Here is a 7,359-nt window from a genome sequence, read left to right as displayed (position 1 = left end):
GGTGCGCACCTTTAATCCCAGAACTCAGGAGGCAGAGGCAGGTGGATCTCTGTGAGTTCGAGGCCAGCCTGGTCTACAAGAGCTAGTTCCAGGAAAGGAACCAAAGCTACAGAGAAACCTTGTCTTGAAAAACCCAAAAAATAAAAAATGAAAGGAAAGGAAGTAGGGAGGGAAGGAGGGAGGGAGGAAAGGAGAGAGAGAGAGAGAGAGAGAGAGAGAGAGAGCTGGTGAAGATGCAATTGTTCCAGCCACAGTAAACATCAGGACTTGGCAACTTTGGTCACGTGGTTCTGACTACGGAATTTGCCCCTGCAAATAAGGAAAGTCACTGAGGCCAAGCATGTGTCAGGGAAGTCCACGAATGGAGACCTAGAGAGGCCATTGTGTGATGCTGTGAAGGTGAAGCCTGGATTGCCTTGGGAAACCCAAAATGTTAGAGATGCCAGGGTTGTGGGATATCTACTGAGGAAATCTGCTAAAAGGGAGTGGAATCACCCAAGAAAAGGAAGTGTGCTGTAGTCAACAAAGCTGAATGGGATTGGAGATCTGGAGAGCACTGTGACACCAGACATGGAGACTCAGAGTGTGGAGTTTGTCCAGCTGGCATTTGGTCTTGTTGTGGTCCAGGATTTCCTCACTGTGCTCCCTTCCTTATGTTTTGGAATGGTGATGTAAATCCTGTGCCATTATATGTTGGAAGTATGTGATCTGCTTTTTGATTGTAATTTTACAGGGGATTACAGTTAAGAAATTACATGCGTCTCAGACGAGACAAATTTGGTACTGTTAGAGACTAATTGGACTGAATGCGTTTTTTGCAATATGATACGGCTACAAGCTTTTGAGGCCGGGGAGCAGAATGTGCTGTTTTGAAAGAAAATGGTCCCCAAAGGGAGTGGCACTATTAGGAGATGTGGCCCTGCTGGAGGAAGTGTGTCACGGTGGAGGTGGACTATCAGGTCTTATATATGCTCAAGATACCACCTAGAGTCACAGTCCACTTCCTGTTGCCTTCTGATCGAAAGGAAATCAACACCATGTCTGCCTGCACACTGCCATCTGCCCATCATGATGACCAGAGACTGAACCTCTGAACTGTAATCCGCCATCTCAATCAAATGCTTGATAAGTGTTGCCCTGACCATGGTGTCTCTGCACAGCAATAGAAACCCTAACTAAGACAAGGATTGTATGATAGGATGAAAGCCCAGTACTATGATACACAGATGCAGGTTATTTGTAGCAAACTATGCAAAAGCCGAGGACTGGCTCTTACTGCTGGATGTAGCTGGAGCATCAATGGCTACCGCGTTCCGTTTTAAATCCTGCTGGGCCAACAGCACACCCAGTCTAAACCCCCGCAGCAAGTTCAGTGATTTTAAGGGATAATGTTAAAATGAAAATGCTAATCAATTTAAAATTAAGTTTGAATCTTGGTCTTATAGAAGCTAATAACTTGTTCATGACTCTTTAAAAAATAATTAAGGGGGAACTGGGAGGGGAGGGAGGGAAAGCTGGGGTCGGGATGTACTGCATAAGAGTAGAATAAATTAAAACATTTTTAAAAATTATAACATAAGTGTTGATAGGCACCTAATAAATGACTAATCTGTTCAGAACTATGCTTATGGTCACACTGGCTACAAATGTAATTTATTTACATGAATTACTCCCTATGTGTGTTTTCAGGGCTAAGCCTTAAACAAATAACTAAAAACACAAATAAAGTTTATTTAAAGCAGGTATTCTTAATAGATGGCCCTTAACACTTTTCAGAGCTCTGCTGGATATGGCATTTAAAATGTTTAATGGAAAAGTTTCCAATGATTGGCAGAAATGCCAGCTCCTAGAGGTGACCCTAACACGCCAAAGAAGACAGATGGAGCAGATGCACGATTGTGGTCACGCTAACCACTGGGAAGAGCTGCCCATGCCTTGCCTGCTGCCATGATCCTGCCCAAACTGTGGACACTGTAGGGTTGACTCTGGCTCCTCAACGTGAGGTCATTTCTCCCAGGTGTCTTCTCCACAGGAAAATCTCTCAGGCTTTCTGGATCTGGTAGCTGGAGATGAATAATATCCTATATGACAGCCAAAGACTGACCTCTGTGCCCAGCAAAACTACCAGCAGAGCCTAGGGTAACTGTCCAGGTAACTGTAAGTCTGTAAGTTCTGATACCCTGGTAAAGCACTGAGCTATTATTATCAAGGTTTTAAATTTCCTTTGGATGTCTTCCAAATAGAGACTTGAAAATGCTTCTCATAATGCTAAAAATATCTCTCCCCAATCTATATCCAGCCCTCTGGACATGAGGGGACACACACACACACACACACACACACACACGCACAAAGAATGTCCTTATGTCCTTGCCTTTTAACCCAAAGCCATAGTTTTTGCGGTGAGTCTACTCCAGCTGTTCACAGTCACCCATTAGCTGCATTTTCTACAATGAGGATTTTAGCACAGCTGGCAAACAGTGGTGATGCTAATATAACTGTTAACTTAGAGTTAACTAAGTAATTCCTGTAAGCTTCAGGAAGTCGAGGAGGTCAGAAGACTTGACTCCACCTCTCATGGATCAAAAGAAGCCCAGATAAGCGTTCCTGTCAATAGACAGCCTGTTCCCCACATTGCCTGTTCCAGAGGGCGCGGTCTCTCTCTCTCGCTCCCCCACCCTCCCACTCCAGTCTTGAGACTCCTCCTCTCCCACAACTACCAAGATTATAAACCAGTAAACTCCAAAGGTAAACGTTTCCTTTATGTTCTTTAACTTCTGTCTCTGGCCTGTATTTTGTTCAAACCCCTGCTTTAGGGAGATAGCCTTGTCTGACAGAAAATACAACTCGCTTAATTGATTAACACCTACTTCCTATTTTTTTTTTCATAGAAATGTATATGTTCCCCCTCCTTTTTGTTTTAATTAGTTCTTTGAGAACGTTGTAAGAGTCTCTGTGGATGAAAACACCAAGCACTCTGTCTGGGACTGGCTGCTCCCAGAGTTTGACTATGAGCCACCTGTTGCAAGTGGTGCTCCTAACCACTGAGACATCTTGCCAGCACCAAAACTATAGCTCTTTAACGGCTCATTCAATACAAAGACAATGACAAAATCCTGTTCCGTGTGGCAGTTTGCTGCCTGCCTACTGCAGCCAGGGACCCGCCAACATTTTTAAAAAATCATAAAACTGTCTATCTTTCTACAACAATCGTTCCCTTTGATTAAAAATTTTTCTTCTAAAAAAAAAAAATTCGTCTGCTTGAAGAGAAAAAGGAAAGAGGCAGAAGGTAAGACCCTGTGGCTGAAAGGACTACTTGCCCTGGTTGCCGGACATGGTACTCAGGTCAGAACTGAGCTGGAGGCTTCTTCCCTGCCCACTAGCTCATTTATTAAGGAACTGGGAGTATTTTTTTACAACGCATTTTGATATACTTTAACTGACGTGTGTAATGGTTGTATTTTTATTTTTGAGAAGTGTTTAACATTTGGGGGGTTTGTTTTTTGTTGGTTTTAAACAGACTCTCACAGAGCTCAGCCTAGACTCAAACACACTATGTAGCAGCGGCTGGCTTTGAACTCCTGGTCCTTCCACCTCCACTTCCCGTGTGCTGGGATTAAAGGCATGCACCACACCTGGCATAAAAATCGTGTTTTTTCTGGTTATATCATCCATTGTTGTTCTCACCCAAGAGGAGCACAGGATAAATGCCTTGTGACGTTTTCACTGAGCCCCAGAGTTCCGGCTGGGAGCACACACTCCTGTGATCACAAGTCTAAGAGACCCTGAGCTGAGTGAGGAGGGCGTTGTAAAGGTNGATGCACGATTGTGGTCACGCTAACCACTGGGAAGAGCTGCCCATGCCTTGCCTGCTGCCATGATCCTGCCCAAACTGTGGACACTGTAGGGTTGACTCTGGCTCCTCAACGTGAGGTCATTTCTCCCAGGTGTCTTCTCCACAGGAAAATCTCTCAGGCTTTCTGGATCTGGTAGCTGGAGATGAATAATATCCTATATGACAGCCAAAGACTGACCTCTGTGCCCAGCAAAACTACCAGCAGAGCCTAGGGTAACTGTCCAGGTAACTGTAAGTCTGTAAGTTCTGATACCCTGGTAAAGCACTGAGCTATTATTATCAAGGTTTTAAATTTCCTTTGGATGTCTTCCAAATAGAGACTTGAAAATGCTTCTCATAATGCTAAAAATATCTCTCCCCAATCTATATCCAGCCCTCTGGACATGAGGGGACACACACACACACACACACACACACACACGCACAAAGAATGTCCTTATGTCCTTGCCTTTTAACCCAAAGCCATAGTTTTTGCGGTGAGTCTACTCCAGCTGTTCACAGTCACCCATTAGCTGCATTTTCTACAATGAGGATTTTAGCACAGCTGGCAAACAGTGGTGATGCTAATATAACTGTTAACTTAGAGTTAACTAAGTAATTCCTGTAAGCTTCAGGAAGTCGAGGAGGTCAGAAGACTTGACTCCACCTCTCATGGATCAAAAGAAGCCCAGATAAGCGTTCCTGTCAATAGACAGCCTGTTCCCCACATTGCCTGTTCCAGAGGGCGCGGTCTCTCTCTCTCGCTCCCCCACCCTCCCACTCCAGTCTTGAGACTCCTCCTCTCCCACAACTACCAAGATTATAAACCAGTAAACTCCAAAGGTAAACGTTTCCTTTATGTTCTTTAACTTCTGTCTCTGGCCTGTATTTTGTTCAAACCCCTGCTTTAGGGAGATAGCCTTGTCTGACAGAAAATACAACTCGCTTAATTGATTAACACCTACTTCCTATTTTTTTTTTCATAGAAATGTATATGTTCCCCCTCCTTTTTGTTTTAATTAGTTCTTTGAGAACGTTGTAAGAGTCTCTGTGGATGAAAACACCAAGCACTCTGTCTGGGACTGGCTGCTCCCAGAGTTTGACTATGAGCCACCTGTTGCAAGTGGTGCTCCTAACCACTGAGACATCTTGCCAGCACCAAAACTATAGCTCTTTAACGGCTCATTCAATACAAAGACAATGACAAAATCCTGTTCCGTGTGGCAGTTTGCTGCCTGCCTACTGCAGCCAGGGACCCGCCAACATTTTTAAAAAATCATAAAACTGTCTATCTTTCTACAACAATCGTTCCCTTTGATTAAAAATTTTTCTTCTAAAAAAAAAAAATTCGTCTGCTTGAAGAGAAAAAGGAAAGAGGCAGAAGGTAAGACCCTGTGGCTGAAAGGACTACTTGCCCTGGTTGCCGGACATGGTACTCAGGTCAGAACTGAGCTGGAGGCTTCTTCCCTGCCCACTAGCTCATTTATTAAGGAACTGGGAGTATTTTTTTACAACGCATTTTGATATACTTTAACTGACGTGTGTAATGGTTGTATTTTTATTTTTGAGAAGTGTTTAACATTTGGGGGGTTTGTTTTTTGTTGGTTTTAAACAGACTCTCACAGAGCTCAGCCTAGACTCAAACACACTATGTAGCAGCGGCTGGCTTTGAACTCCTGGTCCTTCCACCTCCACTTCCCGTGTGCTGGGATTAAAGGCATGCACCACACCTGGCATAAAAATCGTGTTTTTTCTGGTTATATCATCCATTGTTGTTCTCACCCAAGAGGAGCACAGGATAAATGCCTTGTGACGTTTTCACTGAGCCCCAGAGTTCCGGCTGGGAGCACACACTCCTGTGATCACAAGTCTAAGAGACCCTGAGCTGAGTGAGGAGGGCGTTGTAAAGGTTAAGCCATCCCTTAACATGGCTGTGATGGCTGCCAGCAAGCGTGACAGGACGTGTACTTTAATAAGATTACGGCACAGCTGTGTCACCATGCGGAGCAATGGCGCGTGAGTTCTGGTTCCCGTAGAGCGTTGTGCACGTCTGACAGTCAGGCTGACCTCAGTTTTCGCCCGAGGTCGGAGAGGAGTGAGCAAATGTGGTTTTGTTTTTTGTTTTTTGTTTGTTTGTTTGTTTGTTTGTTTGTTTGTTTGTTTTCACTTTACATCTATGACCCTTGAGGTTCTGAGGCTTGATGTGCCGTGGAGTTTTCCTGATTGAGAGTTTCCTGAAAAAAAAAAGACTACATTTCCCAGCTTCCCTTGCAGCCAGGCAAAGTGACTCTGGAATGAAGGGATAACGAGAGTGCGCGCACACACGCCTTGTAGTCATTTCCACTCCTCCACGGGCTCACAGACATCTTTTTCCTGCAGGCGTTCTCTTATCCACCCACGTGGATGGGACTAGGTGCCGTTGCCACCAACAAACGGGGTCCGGTTTATGCAGGGTCAGGTGCCTCTCTGTCTTCCGTTTTTGTTTTTGTTTTTGTTTTTAAGCCGGCTCAGAAATCTTACACTGATAATCATATCACACTTACGTGTTGTGCATTAAATGCTTGCCCCTGCTTGTATGTTTCCAGGATCCTTATGCCGGGAGGAGCAGCCTGACTCTCGCGAAGTTCCCCCAGTCAGGCTCCACCCAGAGGTGCAGAGATCTGCAAAGGTACGTTCCTCTGGTCTGGATCTCCAGCTACAGAGCACGCAGCTTTGGTAAGTGTGTGTGTGTGTGTGTGTGTGTGTGTGTGTGTGTGTGTGTGTGTGTGTGTGTGTGTGTGTGTGTGTGTGTTGTGGGGCACGACATAGCACTGGGGTGAGGCTAGCGCCAGTGGTCACTAGGACCATCACAAACTTGGTCACTTTCTGCATCTTCCCTGTCTTCTCACGTGCTGGCCACACTAATTTTGGTTTCCCTTAAGAATGCAAACTGGCTTCCAGAAGTTCCCACGGTTGTGAGCGTCCTCCAAAAACATCAGTAGCTTCACATGCTTTCCACTGTCTCCCAACAACAGCCATGCTGATTTCTCGGGTGGCAAAATCACTCAATGGCTCTCATCCCGAAGTACTCCTCTGTGGCTTCCTAGAACCCTAGGGATGAAACGGAATCCCCACTACCCACACACCCCAATCCTTCCCACCCAAACAACTCCTCCAGTCTTTAAAAGTCCACACCTAAGGGTCTCTCCGCCCTTCCCTCACGTTCAACCGCCCAAGTTTCAGCTCCGCCCCAGATCCGGCCTTCTCACTTATGATTGGTCTGACCTTACCGGCAGTCACGTTTCCATAAGTCAAAAATGACGCCCGTCACTCTGTCCCGCCCCCAGAGAAGAACCCGCCCTCCCGAGTCTATTTGGGAGAGGCCTTCCTAACCAGTGTAAGGAGCTCTCCCTGGCGTTGGTCCCCTTTCTGATGGTTGTTAGCCTTTCTGTCTTCCTGGCTTCTCGAGCTGATTAAGTCAAGCAGGAGAGCCTGAAATGTGTGACTTTGGGACATCAGCATAAAACCCAGGAAGTTTACACAGC

The 7,359-nt window shown here is 45.5% G+C and overlaps 1 long non-coding RNA gene across 1 annotated transcript in view; it reads left to right on the top strand.

The window, feature by feature from the left end:
• Positions 1-3,830: 3,830 nt before the first annotated feature.
• LOC126490962 (uncharacterized) overlaps positions 3,831-7,359 on the top strand; it is a 15,179-nt gene continuing 11,650 nt past the window's right edge. The window contains exon 1 of the long non-coding RNA XR_007589278.1: positions 3,831-6,550. This is a non-coding gene — a long non-coding RNA (uncharacterized lncRNA). The remainder of the gene's footprint in view (positions 6,551-7,359) is intronic.

This window comes from Alexandromys fortis, unplaced genomic scaffold, assembly GCF_014885135.2.
Source record: "Alexandromys fortis isolate MF-2015 unplaced genomic scaffold, M_Fortis_MF-2015_v1.1 scaffold_240, whole genome shotgun sequence".
NCBI classification, from domain to species: Eukaryota; Metazoa; Chordata; class Mammalia; order Rodentia; family Cricetidae; genus Alexandromys; species Alexandromys fortis.
This window is presented reverse-complemented; position numbering and strand designations above follow the sequence as displayed.